The sequence below is a fragment of the Monodon monoceros genome, unplaced genomic scaffold, assembly GCF_005190385.1.
Source record: "Monodon monoceros isolate NGI ecotype Baffin Bay Population unplaced genomic scaffold, NGI_Narwhal_1 Super_Scaffold_3, whole genome shotgun sequence".
Lineage (NCBI taxonomy): Eukaryota > Metazoa > Chordata > Mammalia > Artiodactyla > Monodontidae > Monodon > Monodon monoceros.
In genome coordinates, this window is record NW_021703780.1 from 101,170,285 (window position 1) to 101,183,860 (window position 13,576).

The 13,576-nt window shown below is 47.5% G+C and overlaps 1 long non-coding RNA gene across 1 annotated transcript; it reads left to right on the plus strand.

Annotated features, from left to right (window-relative positions):
• Nucleotides 1-77: 77 nt before the first annotated feature.
• LOC114906787 lies at nucleotides 78-2,762 on the plus strand. Its single transcript, XR_003796530.1, has 2 exons — nucleotides 78-210; nucleotides 771-2,762. It is a non-coding gene; the product is annotated as an uncharacterized LOC114906787 (long non-coding RNA).
• Nucleotides 2,763-13,576: the final 10,814 nt, after the last annotated feature.

A 13,576-nucleotide genomic window follows, 5' to 3' on the forward strand; every position in this document is an offset into this window, starting at 1 on the left:
GGCGGGGCGGGGCGGGAGGGGCGCGGGGCACGCCGGGACGGGGTTATGCGCCTGCGCAGACTGAGCCGAGCGCGGGGCGGGGAAGCTGAGTGGGACGCCGGCTTCACCCAGTTCCTTTCACGGCACCGGTAACTTGCTGCGCAGGTGTAGACAGTGAGCGCCTTGGGGCCGGCCTGTCCCGGCGCCACCTCGGTGCCCGGCGCCCAGCAGGTGCGCGGCGGCGGGGCCGACGGACACCCCTTTGTGGGGTCCTTGAGCGAACCTGGGGCCGGTCGGGGCGCGGGCCCCGCCGACAGGGGGAGGGGATGAGGTCGTGGTCAGGAGGCCCGGAGAGTCCAGGGAGGCCTCCCGGAGGAGACGACCCGGGGGAGGAACTGTTGCGAGCACGGCAGGCGCTGTGCCTGCCCGAGATCTCTGGGGAGAGGATTTCTGCTTGGCTGGAGCCGGGGCTGTGTGAAGGGGAGGGATAAGACTTAACGTTCTTGGGGCCGGTGGGTGGGGCGAGGGGTGCCAGACGGGGCTTTTGAAGTTTATTTCCGAGGCACGTGTGATCACGGGTGGCACGTGATAGGTAATCTAAGGGAAGAGACCTCGTGCTGTCAGCATCTAGAGGAGGTGGGCGCCGCTGCCTGGGGTTAGGGGAGGTTCGTGGAGCGCAGTCTGGAGCTGTACCAGTCGGAGTTGGAGATGCCGATGTGGCCAGATGCTTTGTGCAGTATTAATTTAGGGATTGCTGTTTCTGTTTTTCCTTTCCCTCCCATTTCTAGCAGGTAGCCAGGATTTGTAAATTTTTGCCTCAGGATTTTTTCTAAGACGGGAAGTCCTTTTGTGCAAACCTAACCTATGGGTGGAAAATTCAAATGACTGCAGGAGGCGGGCAGGAACTTCAGTGAAGTGACCCAGGTGTGGCATCGCTGGATATGCATTCCTCACATAAAAAGAAAGTAAGCACGACTACTGTCACAGGGCTGCTTCTGAGATGCAGCCCCATCTTGCCATCCGGGACCCGTTCTTAATCTCTTCTGGAGTTCTGACCGGAAGCTGAAACTGGCAGCCCTTGGACTCAGTTCAGCAGGTAGATCAGAGCTGATGTTTAGCCCATACGCACCCTGCACGATACTGATGGTGAAAATATGGAAATGCTTCATGGTAAATAGTATCACAGTAACTGTACAGTCACAATTAGCTAATGTAAATTTTCATATAAACTCGGGTTTGTACTGACAGTCTCAGGACGTTAGTACCATAGAAAAAGGGCCTTCTGTTGTAGCCACATCTGAGGAACATCCTGTGTCACTGAAGCGACGGTGGCTAAGTTGCATGTGTTAACAAAACAAATTGCTTTAGGAGAATCACTAAAAATAACTTTGTTAGCATAGTGTAATTCTTTTGAATTACAGTAGCAGGCGTGCAGTGTATTTATACTTATACCCTTAAGATTTTATTATAAATATTAAGAACAAATACTAAAGTGAAGAGGCAACAAAATCTGGATAAATTTTTAATAGTTTCGTATATAATAAATGTGAGTCTTGTTAATCTGCAAAACAAAGAAGGAATTACAGTAGTAGTCAGTCCCAGCCTGGAACTTGTTTTGATACTGTGCAAGAATCTGCACAGAATAAAACTTGTGTTAAATACATTTTATTACATAAAATCTGTATTTCTGGAGTGGAAAATGACGATTTTTTTCAACCAGGAATTTGTGTTAGTGCTAATGACAAATTTTTGGCTGCAAATAGTGCTCAAAAGTTATGTGTTAAAAGATCAAAGTGCTGGGCTTCCCTGGTGGCGCGGGGGTTGAGAGTCCGCCTGCCGATGCGGGGGACGCGGGTTCGTGCCCCGGTCCAGGAAGATCCCACAGGCCGCGGAGCGGCTGGGCCCGTGAGCCATGGCCGCTGAGCCTGCGCGTCCGGAGCCTGTGCTCCGCAACGGGAGAGGCCACAGCAGTGAGAGGCCCGCGTACCGCAAAAAAAAAAAAAACAAAAGAGCGAAGTGCTAAACATGTATATTTCATCAGGATGCTGTTAAAACGTATGGTTCAAGTGAAAAAAAAATTTGTGGTCATTAATGAGGAAGAAATTTAAAATATAATCAGTTTCATATATTAAACATTTGGAAACTTAAAACTCCCAAAATGTCATCATAGTGAGGATAAAGCAGTCAAAAAGATACAGAGGAACTGTCGAAATTTTTAGCACTGTATAATTGAGCATTTCCATGAAAATATTTAATAGAACTTCTAAAGGAATTGTATTGGTATGGGGGTGGGTACTATGGACTAACTTGTTACAAAACAGGTGTATCTAATGAGAAAACTTTTTGGAAAACAAAGCAGTGCATTTTAAATCATCTTCAAGGAAGTTTCATTTGCTTCACATAAAAGTGTTTTAATAATTTGCTTAAAATACAAATTTCACTATTTTGAAGATAATGGTTTTTGTTGATCTTATGACACTGGGAGCTGCATTTAATACAGTGTATTGAGCTTTGTTGGTGGGGAAAATATATATATACAATGGAAAGATACTTTTGTAAAAATGTCATTGCAATATTTTACAACTTTGAAAAGGTCATTGGATTTTGTACAAAAAGTGCCAGTGTAATAATGGTAGGAAGAGTCTGGAGTTTCAGCCAAAAGTTTAGAAAAAAATTTGGATATTTTAATTTGTCACTAAGTGATCACATTTAATTTTGGATAAAGCAATACAAGATTTAAGTTAAGTAATTCTCATGTTTTTCTCAATAAATTGTATTTCTTACCATGCATCAAATAAATATCAGAAAGAACTGCAAATTAAGTACTGGAAATTGCACCTTGATGGACAGCTTGAAGTGCGAGAGCAGCAGAAGCAGTTTGGAAATCAGTAAGTTCTGTGTGTTCACTGTGATAGAAGCTGAAGTGCAGAGTTAGCCATCGAAGAATATAACTTTAAGAGTGTTTGTTGGCTTTAACAAAAGATGTTTTAATGGAAATATCAATATTTTAGCTTTATGAGGAAAATGTCATAATTATTAGAGCTGACATTATTTCAGTGGACTCTGCAATGATTGAACATTATCTGTAACGTAATGTTCAATCGTAATATAATGATTGAACAATACTTGTAAATTACTGTAGTCTGGTTAGGCTTCTATAACAGAACACCACAGACTGGGTGACTTCTAAACAACAGAAATTTATTTCTCATAGTTCTGGAGGCTGGGAGGTCAGGGCGCCAGCACGCCTGGGTTGTGGTGAGAACCCTCTTGCACGTTGCAGACTGCCGACCCCTCCCTCGTGGCAGACAGCAGAGCAGAGGAAGCAAGCTCTCTTGGGACTCTTACAAGGGCTCTAAATCCTCATGACTTCCACCCTTATAACCTCATCTAACCCTAATTACCTCCCAAAGGCCCTACCTCCTAAAATCATCACATTGTGGGGGTAGGGGGGTAAGGCTTTAATGTGAATTTTGGAGAGACACAATATTTGTTTATGTTTGCATAACATAAACAAGTAAAGGAAACTTTGAAACGGAAGATACAGATATGAAAAGAAAATAGGTACACTGAAACAAAATGAAGTATCAATTCCAAGAGAAAAACTATTGTGGATTGTCTAATCAATAATACAAAAACGGTTTTGATGGAAAAATGAATGAACTTTTCAGTTGAATCCTGAGATTTGGCTAACTGGTTTGTGAAGCTCCATGGATTGAGGGTGAATACAGTAGCAAATTCAAGAAGTGATTTTTGTGACTTATAATAGAAATATTGAATATATAAAAGTCTCAGACTGTTTGACTTGCCTGGAGGTTCTCGGGAAGACCCCACTTGCAAAGCTGTCTTTATTTGACCTGACTTGGAGCTCAGAGTTGATCCAGTGCAAAAAGTCTTCTCCCCAGGGCACTTCTCAGAAACATGGAGAGGCAGCTGTTTAACTTCACAGCTGCCTGAGGCAGTGAACAATGCTTAGGACAAACAACAGGCTAGCCAAAAAGCTGAAAGGGAAAAACTGGGGAATGGGCATCCAGGGCAGCTTTGAGAAGCCCCAAAACATCCTGCTCTTCTAGAAGGCCACACGCACAGGTAGAGGAGTCACGTGCCTAAGGCTGTGACATGCTCGGGAAAGCCCTGTGAAGGCCCTGAGCTCTCATCGGGCCAACCTCCAGGCTCCCCACAGCAGGAAGTGAAGGCTTAGGCAGAGTTGTCCAGTGCTGGGCCCCTCAGCACACACTGGGAGACTTGCTGGGCCCGGGGGCTTAGGGAATGCCTGTCTAATCACTAGCTGACCACTAAACCATCTCTGCAGAGACTTCAGTGGTCACATGTGCCTTTACAGAATCAGTTCAGATAAATCATGAAACGAACAGCAACAAAAATAAAAGGAAACCTTGGGGAGGGGAGAGAATCTGATTTCCAGAGTTGTTACATTATATGGCTTAGAATACCCAGTTTTCAACAAAATATTATGAAACATGCTAAAAAAGAAAAAGAAAAGAGAATATGGTCCATACACAGGAAACAAAAGCAATCCATAGAAACTGTTCCTAAGGATGTGCAGATGTTGGACTTACTAGACAGAGACTTTAAGTCAGCTGTTTTAAATAAGCACAGAGTTAAAGCAAAGCATGTCTAGAGAATTACAGTGTGAGAACACTGTCTCACCAAATAGAGAATATCAATAAAGATAAACTATAAACATAGGAATTTGGGAGTAAAAAAATATAATGAGTGGAAAATTCACTAGAGGGCTCAACAGCAGATTTCACTAGGCAGGGGAAAGAATCAGACCTTCAGGATCAATTGAGTTTACCTAGAGGAAAAGAAAAGAGAGCAAACTAAACCCAAAGCAAACAGGAAGTATATGACAATTGCTAGTATTGGTGAGCATGAGACCTACAAAAGGGGCTCAGTTTGGTGCAGTAGATAGTCTTTCTTGAAGGGGATCATGAGGTGTATTTTATATACACTTAGATTCCCATTATCCCAATAATAACAAAGTGTGTTATTGGTCATGGGCTAAACTCTGGACTCTAGAACATTCTGCTGGGATGTCTATTATTGGTAGCAGTTACATTGCAAACAGTCCTTCGAGTTGTGTGCAGTTACCTTCTTTGTCCTCTCTGTAAGACCTTCATTCCTTCCTAAGAAACCACATTTGAAGTCCAAATGGGTTCAATCTGATTTATATAAAAGCAAATCATTACTAACAGATTACTCACTGCACTTTACTGTAATCTAGTCACGTACATAATTTTGTTTTTTACAACATGACAGTTAAATCCTGTTGGTCTAGACATATACTTACTAGAAAATATTCTTCCATGTTGAGGGAGAGATGAAGTGTTTCTTCAGGAGTGACCTATACTTCCAAATCTCTTCTGATGAACCCGGGGCCAACTTGTATGCGTCTTCTCGGGGTTCAGCTTGGATGGACAAAGAAGCTAGATGGCGGACATGACCAACAGAACAGTCAATGAACATCGACTAAGACAGCAGTTAAAAACAGTATCACCGGTAGGGGTTGAGGGTAGCAGTTAAGGTGGCAGATTAAGGCCCAGTTCGCAATTAAGCTCATGAAATGCAAGATTTGGTTGAGCAATTGAACTGCAGGACGGATGGAGATGCTGCTGGGCCTTGGGACAACTAGAACCAGAGGCCAAGAGCCACTGTTCCTCACCATTGCATGTTTCTGCTCATAAACTTCATTCTTTCCTATTGCATTGTCTTCCTTCATAAAGCAGGAAAAATGGATGTCCATAACTTAGGAGTTTCAAGTCTTCCTGTGGGGCTCACAAGTGCAAATGCTTTCTGGGGTCAGGGGAGTACCATAATTGAGTGAAGGAAGCTGGGTATGCAGTGCGGGGTGGGGGGCCCCATGGCAAACTGAATCCCAAATTCAGCCTTTGGATTTTTCCAAAGAGGCCTGGCATCTGTGTTCAGGTTTCCAGCCTGCATCTCCTCAAGACAGCCCCGCCTAGGAGAGCGGGAGTGCACCCGAAAGCCTGCGCCAGCTCATGGTCTTGAAGCCTCTTCTCAGCCACAGTGGCTGCTGGGCGCAGAGCAAGGCCGGAGGACGTCAGGTGTAGCCAGGCTTTAGGTCTCACCAGCAAGGAGGCAGGAGAGGGCGCAGCGATGTTTTCTCGCTGGTAGGAAGATGGGGGCGATTCCCTCCTTCTGATTAGAAAATAACTCAGGGCATTACAGAACATTAGAAGATACGTAAATGTACAGACAAGTGCTGTAAAAGCTCCGTAATCTCCTATCTGGAGAGAGTGTTGGTCGGTTTCCTTTGTCTTTTTTTCCTTACCTACTTGTAATATAACTGTGACCACGTATCATTTTGTATATTGCTTTTATATCAAATCATTTTTGATTCTGAAATATTTTAATATTTAAATAAGTATTCTAGGTATTATTATGTATTGTTTTCCTATTTTTTTCCCTAAACCTCATTCTAATATATTCATGGGAGGTACATCCAGGGAGGCACCACGGTGTTCTGTGACGATTTCCCTGAAGTTAGGGGTTTAGATTGTTTACTGTTTTTTTCCTATTATAAATCACACTGGGATGAATATCTTCATGACCAAAATGTTGCCTACATATCCTGTTATTTACTTGGGATAGAATTCCAAAAGTGCGAATTTCCGGGTGGGTCAAAAGCAGTAAACGTTTTTAAAGTTCTTGGTGTGTATTGCCGTGTTTCTGAAGATGGACTGTATTTTGACTCACAGTGTTTGGCAAATGATACTTGAAACCTGAAAGGCCCACGTTCTCAGGTGGGTTGAAAGAGGGCTGTGTGCAGGCATCTTTGGATCCAGGCTGACTTGGCCTGCAGGAACAGCTCCTGGACCTTCTAGAATGTTCCCACCCTTCCCCGCAGCCGCCTCCTTGTGCTTGGGGCCTGTGGTTTTCTGCAGGATGGTGTCGCTGCCAACTGATGCCAGCCCAGAAGCCCGTGCGCTGTCAGTGTTATCGACCTTTTCGAGTTGGTCCCCGGCAAGGGCCCTCCTGCCCCGAGTCATGGGAGCCGGCAAAATGAGAGCGAGTTCAGTTCAGAAGCAAAGGAAAGCTTTATCCTTTGACCTAACAATGGAAGGGGTCGGTTGCCTACCCGGGACACGCTCTCCCTGAAAGGCCGCTGCGGCGCTGCTTTATAGGTTCCTGCAGTTCTCGCGGGGCTGGCGCAGATCGCGGGATCTGTGCTCCCACGGCGTCTCTGCCGGCGGCCATTTCCCAGGAGGAGCGCTCACCTGAGGTGCCCAGTGTGAGGGCTCTGCACGTGGCGTCCTGTGAGCGAGTGAAAGTAGACTAAGCACAAAGGAAAAAAACAGGTTAGACTTTATTTTATTACCCAAATTCTCTCATTTCCCGGGAACTGGGCGACAGTTGCGGGCTGCGGCCTGGGGCAGCCCAGAGCCACCGGGCGCTCTGCTGACTGCCAGGTGCACAGGGGCTGCTCTGAGCACCTTCCAGGCCTCACGGCTTCCGCAGACCAGTGGGTCCCACGTGTCCTCTCTGCTCCCAGCACCGCCTGCAGGGACGCTTGGCCGGCTCCCTTCAGGGGAGGGGCTGGGCTCCGCAGGCCCCCGGCCCCAGGGGAGCGGAGCCCTGAGGCGCCGGGCTGAGCCTCCTGTATGTGCGCTGCCCCTTCTCTGCCCGTTACCTCTGAGAAAGCAGGTGAGCCGCCTGCCTTCATGCTCGGGCTTCTAGCAAAGGGCGCCGGGGGCTGCTCGGCAGTGTTTGCCGGGTGAATGACGGCAGCACTGCTGGGAGTCGCAGGGTTAGAGGGACGCCCGGCGCCCAGGGTCCGGTGTCCCTCCGCCATCCTGAGTGACCAGGGTCGGGGCAGGACGGGAACGGGCCCGGAGGTCAGGCCTGGGGCCGTGATAGCTGCTGTGTCTTTCCTGTCTCCTTTCCAAGCCCGGCTTCCTCCCCCGAGGAGGTCAGGGCTGCTGCGGGAAGTGGCCAAAGACAAGAGGCGGTGTGTCTGTGTTCTGATGTGCAAGAGGGACTTAGCTGTGACACAAGGGGCTTGAAAGACAGGTGCTCTGGAGCGAGAAAGGGTCTGCTGGGTGCGCTTAGCTCCAGTGTGGCAGATCCGGGCTGGTCCGTCAGGGGGACGCCTTCCATGTGCGAGGCAGGCCTGCATCTTCGTGCTCAGCCCAGGCTGCTTTGAAGAGCACTCTTGTCGAGATTCCGAGTTCAGGCTTCGGAGTCGGAAGGCCCGGCTTCAGACCCAGGTGTCTGATGAGCCCTGGCACTGCGGGCAGGTAGCTTAACCCGAGTCGTGATCTCCTGAACTGTGTCGCAGGGCTGAGAACTCAGTGAGCAAAAGTGTGTAAAGCACAGCATGCCGGTGCTTCCTAAAGGGGCGGGGGGGGGGGGGGGGCGGGTCCGTCAGTCGGTAGTTGATGATCGCCTTTGTGTCCACAAATCACTCCCCTGAGTTTTGTTAAAAGCAATTCTTTAGGGCTTCCCTGGTGGCGCAGTGGTTGTGAGTCCACCTGCCGATGCAGGGGACACGGGTTTGTGCCCCGGTCCGGGAGGATCCCGCATGCCGCAGAGCAGCTGGGCCCGTGAGCCATGGCCGCTGAGCCTGCGCATCCGGAGCCTGTGCTCCGCAATGGGAGAGGCCACAACAGTGAGGCCCGCGTACCGCAAGAGAGCAAAAAAAAAAAGCAATTCTTTATTAGTAAGCCCACTGGAAATTAGTGTGGGTCTAAAAGGACTCAGAAAATTAGTATATGAGCAAGAAGGGAAAATCAAGTTTGTCCCCTTGCTTCACAAACATTCTCCTTGCCTCGTTTCCTACTGTGTTTAACAGAATCATCACTTCCCTAATTCCCAGACTCAGAAATTTGAGCCCATCTCACTGCTCTGTTGTGGTCAACACATCCACATCCAACACTGACCTCCTCCATGTCTTCTGGCCCATCCCCCGCCATCACCGCCCTTGTTTGGGCACAGCGTCCACTGCCAGGACAAATGCATCACCCACTAACTGTCCTTCCTCCCTCATGGGTGGCCCTGTCCAGTCCACCCTCCACAGGCTTCTAAAGCGCTCCTGTCCGTTGCTCACTTGTCCTCCATGGTGTCTGTATCACTTACGATTACGTTTGGCTGCTTGTTACGGAAAATCCCAAATAACAGCAGCTCAGACACTTCATTTCTCTAACTTTCAAGGAGTCTGGAAGTAGCCGTCCCAGGGCTGCTGCCAGTCTCCGTGGTCTCAGAGGCCCAGGCTCCTTCGATGTTATTGCCCTGCCACGTGTGACACCTCATGGTCCAGCATAGCTGCTCAAGTGCCAGCCATACATCTGCATTCCATCCAGCAGGAGGGAGGAAGGGAAAGTCACACTTCCTTGCTTTAAAGACCTTCTTTAGAAGTTGCATACACAACTTGCATGTATATCTCGTAGGCCAGAATTTAGTCCATTGTCACACGTAGCTGCAAGGGAGGCTGGGGCACGTATAGCTCACCCTGACTAAAATACACAGCATGAGAAGTGTGTGCATGTGTCTCTACCTGGGTCACCATACCGAGGACCAAGACAGAGACCCTGAGTGCCTCTGTAGGCTCCCTGTGCAGCTCCCAGTTTCGAGACCTCCCCCAGGTGAGCACTATCCTGACCTCTGTTGCTGTCCATGACCTTTGCCTATTTTGGAACTTGGAGTATGTTGAAGCATTCAGCATGGGATCTTTTGTGTCTGGCACTCGACCTTATGTCTGTGAGAGTCATCCTTGTTGTGTGTGCAGTAATTTGCTCTTTTTTTTTTTTTTTAAATGCTCTGTGGTTTTCCACCACAATCTATTTATCCCCGTTCTTGTTGATGAACATTTGGATTGTTCCCAGTTTGGGGCTATTTTTAATAGTGCTGCTTTGAATATTTGTGTACAGGTCTTTTCATTTCCCTTGGGTCTGTGTCTGGGAGCAGAATTGCTGAGTCTAGATGTCTGATCATTGTTTCACACGGCTGTGCATTCAGCTGACATCCATAAACACAGTGCTCCGTCATTATGGAAGAAGAGAACAACAGGTACTGAGCATCACCAGCAGCTCTGAGGGGTACCACTGCCCACACGTGGAACCGAGCCCTCCTGGCGCTCAGACAGTAGCTCTCTGCAGAAGCTCCGCGCCTGTCTCCCCAGCCTGAGCCCTCGCCCCGCCCTGCCCTGCCCACTGCTTTTCCTCACACCTACTCTGTCTGCTGGGATGCGTCCTCCTCCTCCTCTTCCCCAACCTGCAGCCCCCCTCTGCTCAGACAAAACCCACGCATCACAGCACAGGTGTTTCCATCTAACGCAGCCTCCCCTGCACCCCCCGGTTGGGCCCGATTTCTTCATGCCATCTGCTTCCGCTGTGTGTTGTACCTTGGCAGTCATGGAGCACATTTGCCTTGTTATAATTATCTCGCAGCACCCCAGGATTTAGAGTTGGCAGGGTCCTTGGAGGTCCTGAAAACCCACGGGAACTTGGAACTACTTCTGAGGTGGCTGATCTGCATCCCGGGGAGACATCCAGGCCTTTACTTTCCCATCAGTGCTCTCCTTTCTTCCCCCTTCCCTCCCTGACCCGGCATCTCAATAAATAAGAACTGAGGGCCTAAGATCTAAAAGAATAGATATGAAAAGTTGCACACACACTTGAAGTTTGCAATGATATGGTGACAGATGTTAGCTAGCCTTACTGTGGTGATCGTTTCTCTACATGTGTAAATAGCACTCATGCCCTTGTGTCTGTCTTTTGAAGCATGCGTCTGGCACAAGCTATGGATGAATCTGGCCATCTCCCTTCTCCTCGCTGGCCTGTGGAGCAGAGTGATACTGGCCAGACTGGACCCGCCACAAATCCACCCAACCTCAGACAGCCCCCAGGGTGTCTGCCTGTGTTTCCTTGGCCAGTTCACACTTCTACTCTCTGCACTAGCTTTTTGCCTCCTTTTTAAATATGAGAGCATAATTTACATACACTAAAATTTACCTTTTTTCCTGTACAGTTATGCAAATGTTGACAAATGCATACAGCCCTGGGACTGCCACCACAGTCAAGACACAGAAGGGTTTTGTCATCCCAGCTTCACACGCACCTCTGTGGTTGGCCTGTCCCCCACTCTCAGCTCCTGTCCACCGCGGACGTGTTTTCTGTTCCCCGCAGCTTCACCTTCCCCTTGATGTCATAGAAACTGACCCACGTAGTGTGTCGGCTTCGTCATGGGCTCCTTCTGCTCAGGATACCTTTGAGAGTCACCCATGTTGTTGGAGTCCCCGTGGTTCGTTCCTCTTTATGGCAGAGTAGTGATCCATTCTCCAGGTGAAGGACATTTAGGGTGCTTCGGGTTATTATTAGAAAAACCACTTTAAACACTTGTGTGCGGGTTTGTGCGGGAAGCTAAGTTTTCATTTCTCTTCAGTAAATGTCTGGGAGCAGGACTGCCGAGTCGTAGGCTTCACCGCGAAACTGTTTTCCAGGGTGGTGGTACCCTTCTGCGGTCCCACCAACGATGTGTGAGAATTCCAGTTGTTCTGCATACTCATGAGCAGTTGGTTGTGTCAGGTTTTTACAGAAATTTTAGTCATTCTCAGGAATTCCCTGGTGGTCCGGTGGTTAAGACTCGGCGCTTTCACTGCCGTAGTCCTGGGTTTGATCCCTGTTGGGGGAACTAGGATCCCCAGGCCACGCAGCATGGCCAAACCACCCCCGCGCCCCCCCCCAAATTTTAGTCATTCTGATGTGGTATCTTATTGTGGTTTTAAATTTATCTTTTCCTAATGACTAGTGATACTGAGCCTCTTTTCATGTGCATATTTGTGACCCATAGATTTTTTTTTTTTTGGTGAAGTATCTTTTCAACTATTCTGCCCATTAAAAAAAAAATGAGCTGTTTGGATTTTCTTATTGTTGAGTTTTGAGAGTTCTTTACAAGTTCTGGCTAAAGCTCTTTTATCAGATATATAATAATATAGCTATTTTCTCCTCGGCTTTGGCTCACCTTTTTACTCTCTAAACAGTGTCTTTCGAAGAGCATAAGTTCTTCATTTTGACGAAGTCCGGTTTGCCAAGCTTTTCTTTTATGGATTGTGCTTTTGATGTCACATCTAAGAAATCTCCGTCTAGTGCAAGGTCCCAAAGATTTTCTCCTATGTTTGGTTCTAGAGCTTGTGTAGTTTCAGCAGTTACATTTAGGTCTATGATCCGTCTTGAGTTAGTTTTTGATTATGTGTAAGGAAGTCAGTAGAAAACGTCTAAAGCTAAAAATCAGGAATTATAAGCGCGTTACATGGAGGTAAACACCAGAAGAAAAAATTAAATGATGCTCATCATCAGGGAAATGAGCAAGTTAAAACCACAATGAGATGCCACTTCCCACAGATAGGGTAACTGTATTTAACAAGGCAGACGATTAATGTTGTCAAGGACGTGGAGAAATCAAAACCCTCACACGCTGCTGGTGGGAATTTAAAATGGTGGTGCCGCTTTGAAAAACAGTCTGGCTGTTCCTCAAATGATTGAATGACTAATGATTAAATGCTTAATGTCAAGTTTAGATGAATGACTTATTGCTTAAGTATTAAATGTTCTTCCTGTGAGGTGCCCTACGACCCAGCAATTCCTCTCTTAAATATGTGCCTAGGGCTTCCCTGGTGGCGCAGTGGTTGAGAGTCCACCTGCCGATGCAGGGGACACGGGTTCGTGCCCTGGTCTGGGAGGATCCCACATGCCGCAGAGCGGCTGGGCCCGTGAGCCATGGCCGCTGAGCCTGCGCGTCCGGAGCTTGTGCTCCACAACGGGAGAGGCCACAACGGTGGGAGGCCCGTGTACCCCAAAAAAGAAAAGAAAAAAAAATGCCTAAGGGAATGGAAAAGGGATGTTCAAACAGACACTTGTACATAAATGTTCACAGCTGCGCTGTTCACGAGAGTCAAAAAGTGGCAACAACCCATCAAATAAGGAAGCGATAAATAAAAATAAAAATAGGTAAATAAAGGTGGTCCATCCATTCAATGGATAGCAAAAAGAAGTGAAGCACCGAGACCTGCTACAACATAGGTGAGCCCCGAAAACATCGCACTAAGTGAAAGAAGACAGTCCCAGGAGACCACGGGTTGTGCAGAGTGTCCAGAAGAGGCAGTCTGTCGAGACACAAGTCAGATTAGTGGCTGCCGGGGCTGGGGGTGGTGCAGGAAATGAGGGGGTGACTGCTAAAGGGTGTGGGGTTTCTTTTCTTCTAATGAGCACGAATAGGCTGTTTTCAGACAGTACCTGTTTGTATCAGAGAGTAACGAGGAGGAGCGGAGATGTGTGATCAGTGAAGTCTCTTCATCCTAACGCCCCAATCCCAAGTGTCTTTTACCCATTGTTTCCTTCTGTCCTCGGGATTTCTTTCTGGGGAGATAAAAATGTTCTAAAATTGGTTGTGGCGATGGTTGCACAGCTCTGAATACACTGAATCACCCAGTTGTACGTTTTAAGTGGGTGACCTTTATGATAAGTGAGTTTTATCTCAATAAAACTGTTACAAACTGTGCTTGCCTGTTTCTGTCTTCATTCGATGATCTGCTTGGCTGCTTAGCCAAGGCATGTTTTCC